The 12,990-nt window shown below is 37.9% G+C and overlaps 1 pseudogene; it reads right to left on the bottom strand.

The window, feature by feature from the left end:
- Positions 1 to 10,719: 10,719 nt before the first annotated feature.
- LOC116863234 lies at positions 10,720 to 11,979 on the bottom strand (annotated as a pseudogene).
- Between the last annotated feature and the right edge of the window lie 1,011 nt (positions 11,980 to 12,990).

Below are 12,990 nucleotides of genomic sequence, written 5' to 3'. Positions count from 1 at the left end.
GACTCTTCCCTAATAGAAGGCTCTCAGAAACACCTGCTGACCATGTCAGAATACAGCCACCTCCCCCCCACCACCGACACACACACACACACACACCTGGGTCTGTTCCAACTTAAAGCCTGAAACTTACTTAGGGGTGCAGAGCTCTTCTGTAGCACAGAACTGTTTTACATTTCTAAGGCAGATGATAATAATGCATTTCAATAAATATCTGCATTGGTCTGTCTGGTTTGAACAAAATAGACAGCTGAGGAATTTAAATAAAATATTTCCTTGAAATACATCTCCTAACATGGGTTTATTGCATATGAACCATCTATATTTGTATGACAATTAATTTTATTTTATAATTATACCAATCTAATGTCTGATAGTATCTAGACACAAGGATCAATTGCTGAGGTGATTATTGCGAATTTGTGTCAGAAGATTCTATCGTTGTTTTTCTATGGGGACCTTTCCACCTATCGACTGTAAGAAAAGCAGTCAACTGGATCATACAGAAATGGTATCAGAGACATCTGGGTGGCTCAGATGGTTGAGCAGCTGACTTGATTTCAGCTCAGGTCATGACCTCAGCGTTGTGAGAGTGAGTCCTGCATCAGGCTCTGTGCTAAGCGTGGAGTCTGCTTACGATTCTCTCTCTCCCCCCGTCTCTCCCCCTCCTTATCTCTCTCTCTCTAAAAAAAAAAAAAAAAAAAAAAAAAAAAAAAAGTAGTATCAGATTAAGATACTAAGAAACTGAATTCAGTCTAATTTTATGACACATATTCTCTAGTATATTTTATTTTTTAAAGATTTTATTTTTTAAGAAATCTCTACACACAACATGGGACTCAAACTCACAACCCTGAGATCAAGAGTCACATGCTCCACCGACTGAACCAGCCAGGCACCCCTACTACAATTTTTTTAATATAAAAATTGCACCAATAACTTCGAGTCTCAATTATATGTTAATTTTCTTTCTATTTGCTCTTCAAAGTTTAAAGCATTTGCCGATTACTTTTTGTAATTCTTAGTTTAAAAATTACTAAAATAAGCTTGAGGTAGTTAATTACTAAAAAGCAAAAACAAAGAGCAGAATCAGACTTGTAAAATACCCAGAACAGACTGCTGGTTGCCAGAGGGAATGGGCAGTGGAGAGGCAGGGGGGGAGTGGGAAAAATGGGTGAAGGGTTGTGGCAGGTACAGGCTTCAAGTTATGGAAGGAGTAAGTCGTGGGAATAAAAGATACAGCAGAGGGAATACACTCAGTGTATGGTGACAGATGGTAGCTACACTTGTGGTCAGTACAGCATAATATATAGAGATGTTGAGTCACTATGTTGTACACCTAAAACTAATGTCACATTATGTGTCAACTATACTCAAATAAAAAATTTTAAAAAGTAAAATAAAATCCCTTAAGAGACTTATTCAACCCCCAAAATAATAATAAAAATTAATTTTAGCTTTTTCAAATGTCACCTCTAAATAAGTATGTTTCTGTAAATTTCACTTTGGAAGTTGAGACATAATTTCTACAATTCTCACACACAAGAGGCTCTAATAATATTTTGTAAATCCTAAATCTTGTAGTCTCCAGGCCTTTCTGAGGCTGGCGGTTTCTATACTGTGATGGTAACAAAGACCGTGAGTTCAGCACATGGTGCAGTGAAGGACAACGCTCGTGCGAAGCCTGCCAGCGCCCACGTAATTCTTTCCCGCAGCTTACTCACCACCCGTCCTCTGGGTCAGTTCTAATAATTTTTAAGTTGTCCTTTTGTTACTTCAATGGCCTCAAGCCACTTTTAATTTTATTCTGGTTCTGTTTGTGCATCTTTAAAATATTTTATGCTCTTAATTAGCATAAATTAATTAATAATTCCTGAACTATTTTCCCTGAGTAATTTAACAATAACCTTAAATTAAAAGCTTCTAGTATGAGGCAGAGAAGCAGGTCGTTGAAAATTTATTGAAAGATTCTATCCCCTGCAGTTCATGCAGGAGAGAATGAACACTTGCAGCAAAATTGGAATGTAGAATACTTGATGGTGTTTTTGTAAACTAAGCATGACTCTTATTTATAAAAGCATTAGAGGAAAATTTGAAGACGATCCCATAATCCTATCATTTTGACAAATGATTTCATTTTGTAAATTTCCTTTGCGGGTGTATCCATATGCACACGATTCAATGTGTTCAGAATATTTCTTCCATGTTATAGTGCAGTAGCAACCTGTTACTTAGTAGAAGAGCTCTACTTAGATTTCTAAAGATTAATACTTATTTTTATATCCCCATGAGGAAACTCAACAGCTCATTATATGTTGAAAAAGACAGTAATATTTACCTTTCTAAAATATTTTTAAATTTGATGTATGGTTTCTCTTTATGAAGTCATTTTTTCCAGTGCTCCTCTTTCAAAAAAATTTTTTATTTCTTTTTTTTTTTTACACTACGCTCACACTTTCTGAGCACTCGCTGGTTATATGGAATGGCCTGAGGCCAAACATACTTTTAAATCTGGACTATGATGATATATTTATAGATAATGCATTCAAAGCTTTCTCTATGTTAAAAAAAGGAAAGAAAAAAAAAAAAACTCACCTAAAAGGAAATACAGGCAATAAACTCTTGGACATTGGTCTTTGTAATACTTTCTTAGATCTGTTTCTTCAGGCAAGGGCAACAAAAATAAACCAACAATTGGGACTATATCAAATTAAAAAGCTTTTGCACAGTGAAGGAAGCCATCAACAAAATGAAAAGAAACCTACCGAATGGGAAAAAATATTTGCAAATGATATGTCTGACAAGGGGTTAATAACCAAAATATATTAAAAACCCATACAACTCAACACCATAAAAACAATCGGATTAAAAAATGGGCAGAGCATCTGAATAGAGATTCTTCCAAAGAAGACCTACAGATGGCCACAGACACATGAGTAATCTTGAAGGAAATGCAAATCAAAACCACAATGAAATATTGCCTCACATCTTTCAGGATGGCTAGCATCAAGAAGACAGGAAACGAGTGTTAGCAAGGAGGTGGAGGAAGGGAATCCTTGTGCTCTGTGGGTGGAAATGTTAACTGAGGCAGATGCTGTGGAAAAGAGCATGGAGGTTCCTTCCACTTCTGGGTATTTATCCAAAAAAACCTAAAGAATGCTAATTCTTTTTTTTTTTTTTTAAGATTTTATTTACTTATTTGACACAAAGAGAGAGATCACAAGTAGGCAGAGAGGCAGGCAGAGAGAAGGGGGGAAGTAGGCTCCCTGCCGAGCAGAGAGCCCGATGTGGAGCTCAATCCCAGCACCCTGAGATTATGACCTGAGCTGAAAGCAGAGGCTTAACCCCCTGAGCCACCCAGGTGCCCCTAAAAAATGCTAATTCTTAAAAAAACATGGATCCTATGTTCATTGCAGTATTATTTACAATAGCCAAGATATGGAAACAACCCGTGTTCATCGATAGATGAATCGATAAAATGATGTTGTGTACATAAACAATGAAATATTACTCAACTATAAAAAAGAAATGAGATCTTGTCATTTGTGGATGGAGCTAGAGGTTACTATGCTAAGTGAAATAAGTCAGACAAAGAAAGATAAATACCATATAATTTCACTTATGTGGAATCTAAAAAACACAACAAACAAAACAACATAGAAACAGACTCATAAATACAGAAAGCAAACTAGTGGTTGCGAGAGGGGAGCTGGGTGGGGGAAAAGGGGAAAGAGGTGTAGGGAATTAAGAGGTACAAACTTCCACTCATAAAATAAATGAGACAGTGAGAAGTTAAGTACAGCATAGGGAATGCCGTCAATAAGACTGTAATAACTTTGTATTGTGCCAGATGGATTACTGTGGCGAGCACTCTGTAATGTATAAAATGCTGAATCACTATGTTATACATCTGAAACTAATATAACGTATGTCAGCTAGACTTAAAAAAAAAATCATAACCCCTTGGAAAAAAAGGAAAAAAGAAGTCCATATTAAAAAGATTCATTACATATGGTAAAAGGTACAAGTAATACGACTTTTTAAAATTATGCCCAACAACTAGGATTGGCTAAAGTGTTGGGATAATCTTCTCACTGGGAAGTAAATATGAGCTGACTTTGTAATTTGCATGCATGTCGGTGGAACTTCTGCATTATTTATCCCTTTTCCATTTCTATGATACCTTCTCATTCTAAATAAGATTAAAATACCAGTAAATTAAAGAGCTGACAACACATGTATAAGAATACAGCTGTAGATCTTTTCACTTCCCTTGAGTTTATCTTCACTATCTGAAGGTTTTCCCTTTTGTATCTGGAAAATCTACTTTGGACAGTTTAACATGAATTAGATAAGCCAGTTCTTTATCATGGCAGGAAAATTCCACCTTGCTTTCCAATGTCTTATAGGATGTTGGCCAAGGGGGTACATAGAGCAAAATATGTATTTATTTAGTGAGGTTGGATTTCTTGATAAATTAGAACAAACTGAACCCATTTTTCTAATTATTCATCATAATAGCCATTTATATCTACGTTATTATATATAACCTCAAACACTGATGTATTTTAAAATGGAATCTTCTCAAACATTGCTGGGACAGATAGCAGCTACACTTGTGAGCACAGCATAACAGACACGAAAGTGGAATCACTCTATTGTCCACCCAGAACTAATGTAACATTGTGGGTCAGCCACATGCAAATAAATAATTAAAAAGTGATAAAAGATATTACATTAAAAATGCTGTGATGGAAAGAAGCACTGACATTTTCTGACAATTATTTTCACAATGTTTTACATTTAATTTTCACAACTTTGCAAAGTAAACATCACGGTATCTCCATTTTCAGATGGCGAGTTGGCCATTTACAGAGATCTTCCTAATTTGCCCAATATCCCATGTTTTGGTAAATTGCCTTGCCAGACCTTCCTGGTTCCAAATCCTAAGGACAGGTGTCACATCTTAAAAATGTAGCAACAAGATCACCTATAACGTTGAAATCACAGAACATGCTCAAGCAATGTTTACTCTTCTGAAATAACCTCTCTTCACTTCCCTGTATCATCATCCACGTGATACTGCTCAGACTGAAAGAAGAGTACTTTATTTTCAAAGAGTGGCTGTTATTTTGTTCACTTTCATATTATTTCCCAAGAGGAATATATAGATAAACTTCATATAAATTAAGTTCTATAACATGAGCAAAAGTCTGGGCAAACTAAAACACACATATGCTACATCACAGGAAGGAACACTTTCTTCTCTTCATAATTTTATCTGTGGAACAGATCTTTGAACCAAATAAGGCGAATACATTCGAGTCACAGAAATGAAATACATTGTGTAGCTTTTAGGATGATTGTCTGCTTCAGCATTGATTCCCTATATTGGGATTTATGACCTTCAAATAAATAGATTAACTGATATTTGCTTAATAGTGTGGCCAAGAAAAAGACGTTTTATGACAAATAATTCTGAGACCTCAGTACTGATGACTTTAGTTTTTATTTCCCTAGAAACAATAGTAAAGAAAAATGAAAAGATAGCCCACTTATGTGTTCACTATCAGCTAAACTTAATTCATTTGCTTTAAAAAAAAAACATGTACACTGTATACAGTAGACAGTACTCAGTACTGCAACTCTTCCAACTAATTCTCCACGAATCCTGTGAGGTGAGTCCTTTACCCCATTTTTTTTCCCTAGGAAAATGAAGCTTATATTTGTACCCATGTTCAAGGCTTACAGACCTGTTACTGGCTAACTGGTCACCCTGGAATTTGAACCAACGTTTAATGGGTCTAAGTCCTATTTCTTCCCTCTAGACACTTCAGCATAGAAAGGTACCTGCAAATATTTCCTGTTGTGCATAAAAGAAAAATCCAACTTTTGATTAGTTGACATCATGAGTTTAGTTTTCATTATCTTGCACAAGGATGTTATAATTAAATGTAACCTTTTCTAAATAAGATGTAGATGGACCTCTTCATAATTTAGCCCATTATTTCATGGACCCAAATACTAAAGAACCGGACTTTAGCAAAAGCATTCTAACTGGAATAAAAATCTACTTGTTTTATCTTCTGCACTGGTTATCTTTGCCATGATTATACCTTTTTTATTACAGAAAATAAAAGCAATAAGAACCGTGATTAGAAAAGATTTCTTTTAAACCCATAATACATTTTCTTTTTTTTTTTTTTTATTTTTTTTTTTTAAGATTTTTTTTTTTTTAATTTATTTATTTTGACAGAGAGAGATCACAAGCAGGCAGAGAGGCAGGCAGAGAGAGAGGAGGAAGCAGGCTCACTGCTGAGCAGAGAGCCCGATGCGGGGCTCGATCCCAGGACCCTGAGATCATGACCCGAGCCAAAGGCAGCGGCTTAACCCACTGAGCCACCCAGGCGCCCCCATAATACATTTTCTGATTTAAACAGCTGAATCATTCCTGACTATTTTCAGAATTTCAAAATATTGCTCTTGTAGTTTTTTGTGTTATTTTGTTTTTTGGTTGGAATTTTGGTCTTTATCCCAAGAGCAATTAGAAGCTATTGAAAGTTTTGAAGTCAGTCTTCATTTTTTTGACAGTATTATTATTTTTTCTTTCTTTTTAAATTCTGTGCTGGGTGTTGTTGTTGTTGTTGTTTTTAGATTATTTATTTTTTTTTTTATGTTCTGTTAGCCAACATAGTTAACATATTAGGTTTTTTTTTAAAAGATTTTATTTATTTATTTGACAGAGAGAAAGAGAGAGAGATCGTAAGTAGGCAGAGAGGCAGGCAGAGAGAAATGAGGAAGCAGCCTCCCTGCTGAGTGGAGAGCCCCATGCGGGCCTTGATCCCAGGACCCTGGGATCATGACCTGAGCAGAAAGCAGAGGCTTAACCCACTGAGCCACCCAGGGGCCCAACATCATTAGTTATTGATGTAGTGTTCAATGATTCATTAGTTGCATATAACACCCAGCGCTCATCACCACACATGGCCTTCTTAATACCCATCACCCCATTACCCCATCTCCCACCCTCCTCCCTTCTGTAACCTACCATTTGCATGGACATGGACGGGACTGGAAGAGATTATGCTGAGCGAAATAAGTCAAGCAGAGAAAGACAATTATCATATGGTTTCACTCATATGTGGAACATAAAGAATAGTGTGGAGAACCACAGGGGAAGGGAGGGAAAACTGAAGGGGGGTTCGGGATCAGAGAATGGGACAAACCATGAAAGACTTTGGATTCTGGATTATTTTTTATCTTATACCACTTCCCTTTTACATGTTTCAAATAGAAAACTTCCTGAGATAGTGGGTTCAGGGGTCAGAGATTTTTTTGATATTAATACTGAGAGGACCAAAACTCCTTTTAGAGGCCTCGCATGAGGCTACCATTGCTTCCTACAGATAACACAAGCTGCAAAGAGCAAGCCAGTGAAGTACTACAAAGAATAAACTTCTTTTTACTTCAAAGAATAAACCAGGGGGAATAGGACTCCTCACCCATTGGCCCCAGGTCTCATGAAGACAAAGTATTCCAAGGTGAACTGGCCTGCCCACTGTGAAATTTTGTCAGTCAAAAACCAGCTTCCTCATGGACGCATTTGATAAAATAAACAAAACAGAACAAAACAAAAAATAAGACAACATCAGTAAAGATATGCCACCTGTTTGGGATGACGGTATTAATAAATGATAGTCTTTCCAAGTTAGAGGATAATTCTTATTAAAACTTGGTCTCCTGCTCTGGTTAATAAATGGCAGGACTATCCACCTGTCTGGCTGTCTTTCTTTTCTTTTTCTCATGACACATAATACTTTAATAATTAGAATGTCAAGTGGTGACCTTATACCAGAACATATTAAAACTTTAGGAATTTTGCAGGATTTCTAGAACAGAGCGTCTACCCAAGCAACATAACCTAAGGGTTATCACCATTTGTTTGACAGCCCTCCCCAAGTAACTTAACGTGCCAAATAAAAAGGACTAATTAGTCAAAAAGACTTCATTTACAATGGAAATCTCGGGGAAGGTTTTAAGACCCTTAGGAAGTTATACAGCCATGCCTAACTGGATTACCAAGCATCACAATGAGTGTCTTTCTCTAAAGCACCTTCTGCTCTCTCTAGAACATACCCTTTACAGCTTGCGTTGATTGTTTTACTGTTTTTCTTCCCGTTTACTTCTTCCACTTCTGTCTGCAATGTTGACCTCTTAACCCAAACCACACTCCAAAGCTATCCTTTCTCTTCCCCCTTCTCTCTTCTGCAGTGTCTCCTAACTTAGGGGTCTGACATCTTTGCACACAGCAGAAATACGACAGACATGTCTCCGTGTGCAGGTATGCGACGCTGGCAGGCTGTATGACCTGGGGGTGTCAACTTCAGTCACTCGATCAGGATGATGTCTGCCAGGTTTCTCCATGGGCAAGTTATAATTTTTCCCTTAATAATTAAGAAGTATTTTGTGGAGAAGTACCCAGAGATGATTCAAATATCCTGTTTCTCATCACAATTTCACCTATTAATTTTAGCATCATCAATAATTCTTTCCTGTGGGGCGCCTGGGTGGCTCAGTGGGTTAAGACCTCTGCTTTCGACTCAGGTCATGATCCCAGGGTCGTGGGATCAAGCCCCGCATCGGGCTCTCTGCTCAGCGGGGAGCCTGCTTTCCCCTCTCTCTCTGCCTGTCTCTCTGCCTACTTGTGATCTCTGTCTGTCAAGTAAATAAATAAAAATCTTAAAAAAAAAAAAAGAGAAGTAGATGGCACCTGCATTTCTCGTGAAAGAGGGAGCTATTTAAAAAAAGTAATAATAATAATTCTTTCTTGCAACAATTATTACTGTCGTTTGCTTAACGGTGATTTTCTGTTTGCATCCTTCCTTCTCCATTATTCATTGTGGCTGAATTGTAAAGAAGAGCTATCTCTTCTCCCCCATTTATTTATTTATTCAATTATTTACTGATACCAGTTGGGACTCAGGGATATTTATTGTATTCAATGGTTGTTTTCTATTATGAACATTATTTGTTGTTTTGCTCACATCATCCCAGATTTTCCCATCAACAGCTTCTTCAAGTTGGCTCCTGAATCCTTCTCGCATGCCTCAGCCTGTCACTCTACAAGTACTCCTTTGCTTTCTGACACCACAAGATGATGCTGTCTCATCCTAAATTTTCTCTGTATTACCCTGTAATCTGCCTTTTTTTCTAAAAGTCATTTTCCTTTAATTGTAGAATGGTATCCAGAAATTAAGATCTGGATGCCAGGAGCGTTCACAGCTATAGAAATGTTCTCGCCTCTAGGTGCTCTCAGGAAATACATGTATGGACACACACACACACACAGTCACGTTTGTATTTCTTTCTGTACCTAAGACTCTGTCCATACATTAAAGCCATGGGTCCATACTTACTCCTCCAGTTTCAGTCCAATACCAGAGGGCTCCTTCCAGCTTTTCCCCTTTTCTTATTTGTAACCTGTCTCTGATTACTTATGATATATTTACCTCTCTGCTAAATCTTAGTCTGCACAGAAAGGATTCAGAATCTCTAGTTAATATATTTGTTAAAAACAAATTTAGAAAATACAGTACAGGGCTGATGTGGAGTATATATTTGCATATGGTATGCAATCAAGATATTGTTTTCCCCCATTATTCAAGTTAATTCTTTTCTTCTCTACCTCCTTCCATAAGGTGTGTCATTCATTTATAACATAGTTAGGTACATTTGTATTTTTTTGTATTCTATTTTGGGCTCCCCAAATCCTGGTTGGTTTTATTTCTTTATGCTTTGGCATATGTCCTAAAAGGCAGTGTTACACAGAAAACTAAGAGAAGTTTCACTCCTTTCACATTCTTTAATCGCCGCTCCTAACTAGCTTACATTGCCAACCAATCTCATTAGTTTACGGTTTGTTTTTCTATATTTCCTTTGCAGAGGTTAGTGGGTAAGTGTGTATTTTCACATTCCCCCTTCCTCTGAACCTAAAGAATAGCAGACTGTAGACACTTTCACAGCATGTTTTTGGTGAATGTGTAAATAACCTCGTATTAAAAAATACAAAACAAATTAAATTATCTGTAGGCATGGACAATGACAGTGGCAAATCATGATATACTGTCAATGGAAACTAGGAACTAATGATTATAGTGAATTTCTTAACATCAGCCAGCCTTTTCATTTTCTTTAACTGACTTCTCTGAAATTACTGGTGTGAAACATTGCCCCGAGCATCCTGTCAGAGTTTATTAGCATTGCTGCAGCAGAACATAATTCCTCCCTGACCGTTCCACTTACCGATAAAAGAGCTCCTATAACCTTCGCTGGATCAATGATTCCTTTCTCCACCACATTCGCAGAACCTCCAAGCAGAGCATCACAAACTACTTTGGAGGAACTTAGCATAGTTGTCTCAACTATCGATCATCCTTCAACATCTACATTCCTAGCAATAATCTTTGCAAAAATTTGAGCGTTCTTTTAAACATTTCTGTATTATTAAAAGAAATACTGGGGCGCCTGGGTGGCTCAGATGGTTAAGCATCTGCCTTCGGATCAGGACATGATCTCCAGGTCTTGGGATAGAGCCCCATGGTGAGCTCTCTGCTCAGCGGGGAGTCTGCTTCTCCCTCTCCCTCTGCCTCTTCCCCTGCCTGTGCTGTCTCTGTCTCTGTATCTCTCTCAAATGAATTTTTAAAAAGTCTAAAAAAAAAGTCTTCATTTGCTGGAATTAGTGAGTCTCAGACCCCCTCGCACAACAATGCCTTCTTCCACAGCACCCCGCTGCAGCTTTGAGGGCACCCGCAGCTCATTCTTTCCATTCACTTCCACATCGCTTGTCCCACCAATCTTCAGCAGAGCGACTCCATCTGCAAGTGTTTCAAGATCTTCTTCATTCAGTGTTTCCTTTTCATGATTGTTGGTTATGGCATGCCACTGCTCAGGGATTTCCTGCATAGGTCTTTCAATTTGAGCCCATTATCTTTTCCTTTCTAGCACATGGGTTCATCTTTGGTCATAGTGACATTTCCAACTTTTCCTAAGTCATAAAGCTGAACATCATCAAGATCATCAAGATCTCTGAACATCGAACGGCCAGCATCAATAGCCAAGTGTTTAAGTAGGTTTTTCTACTGTCACCAAAACCTGGAGATCTGACCACTCTAATCTGAAGACCACCTTTTGGCCTATTCAAAATGTGTGAATTTAGAGCTTGTTCATTAACATCTTTAGCTTTTATGACCAAGAGCTTACAAGGAGCACTGGCAATTTCAAGGGCAGGTGTAATGGACCAGACACTAGACATCTTCTTTTCCCTCAATATAACATAGGCGTTCACATTTCTGAGCTTTTGATGTATACAAAGTATAGAGAAACCTCAACTTAATAATTTATGATTCATCATTCAGTGTTTTCCTTCTTTATTTGGGATTACATCCTTCCTTTCAATCTTTTCTACCATATCAGAAATGATATTGCCAATTTCTTTGTTTGCAGAAATCACAGCAACCTAAGCAATTTCTTTGGGGGTCAACACAGTTTTGGATTGTTTCTTAAATTCAGCAATCACAGCATCTACAGCTAACATCACACCTATTCCAATTTCCACGGGATTAGCACCTCTGCTAGCCTTCTCTAAGCCTTACTTGGCCAGACAGGATACTGATCTGGTAGCAGTGGTCTTGGATCTTTGGCCTTTTCATTTGTGTTAGTGGCAATGTGTTGAACAAGCATAATTCACATATTGTTACATTTACCCTTAGGTCAACTGACTTTGCAATGGTCCCACCATATTCTGGGACTTCTCAATCACTAATAATCACTAGTAATCACCCAGCATCTACTGAAAGGTCTACTATACTTTGAAGCATTAAGGCTCAGACATCTGCACCAAATTTTACATCTTGGCATAAGCCTGAGTGAGATGAGGAACCAGTCCCCTGGACAGTGGACTCATCTGGTGAAAGATAGTAGGTCCTCAAGCATTTCTGCAAGGGGGCTATGGGCGTGAACCTGGACAGGCACGGGAGAAAGTAAGGGCACACCCAGCAATAACCCTGTGTCCCCTCTCTGCATCGCTCCCTCTGTATGGGCACTGTTCGTGTGACACAGCAGCCTCCATCCTCTCCCAGTGGTCATACCTGGCAGTCTGTATACCACACTTTTTTAACGCTAATAATATGTCTTGGAAATTACCCTATATTATTTGATTGAGGTCTTCCTCATTCTTTTCCACAGTTTCTTAGTACTCTGCTGGGAAGATGCACCATATTTTAATCAAACACTCTCCTGTGTACAAGCATTTAAGTTGTTTCCAATATTGTACAAATCAAATAACGCTGTAGGGAAGAACCTTGTGCAAGCCTACTATTGGAGGTGTATCTTTCAGAACAGATTCCCAGAAGTGGGACTGCTGGATCAAACGACAAGCACATATACAGTCTTGTTATATATTGTTAACTCTCCCACCAGAAGGACTGTGCCAGTTCTTATTCTCACTAACAATCCAGGAGAGTCCTTGTTTAACCATACATAGGCTTACCAAGAGGATATGTTGTCATACTTTTTAGTTTTTATCCATATGATGGCTGAGAAATGACATTATTTTAATTTATATTTCTCTATTTATGTTTGAACTTTCAAAAAACGTATAAAGAATCACTTTTATCTTTTTAAAAAAATATACGTGAGCTTCTACTCAAGTCTATTTCATACTTTACCATTGGGTTTTGATCTCTTTCTCTTTGGTTTTAAGAGTTATTTATATATTAAGAATATTAGCCCTGGGGCACCTGGGTGGCTCAGTGGGTTAAGCCTCTGCCTTTAGCTCAGGTCATGATATCAGGGTCCTGGGATCGAGTTCCGCATCGGGTTCTCTGCTCGGCAGGGAGCCTGCTTCCCTTCCTCTCTCTCTGCCTGCCTCTCTGCCTACTTGTGATCTCTCTCTGTCAAATAAATAAAATCTTTAAAAAAAACCCCAAAAAACCA

The sequence above is a fragment of the Lontra canadensis genome, unplaced genomic scaffold, assembly GCF_010015895.1.
Source record: "Lontra canadensis isolate GAN:19392208 unplaced genomic scaffold, GSC_riverotter_1.0 scaffold745, whole genome shotgun sequence".
In the NCBI taxonomy this organism is placed as follows: Eukaryota; Metazoa; Chordata; class Mammalia; order Carnivora; family Mustelidae; genus Lontra; species Lontra canadensis.
Note: the sequence above shows the minus strand (reverse complement) of the source record. Positions and strands in the feature narration are given on the sequence as shown.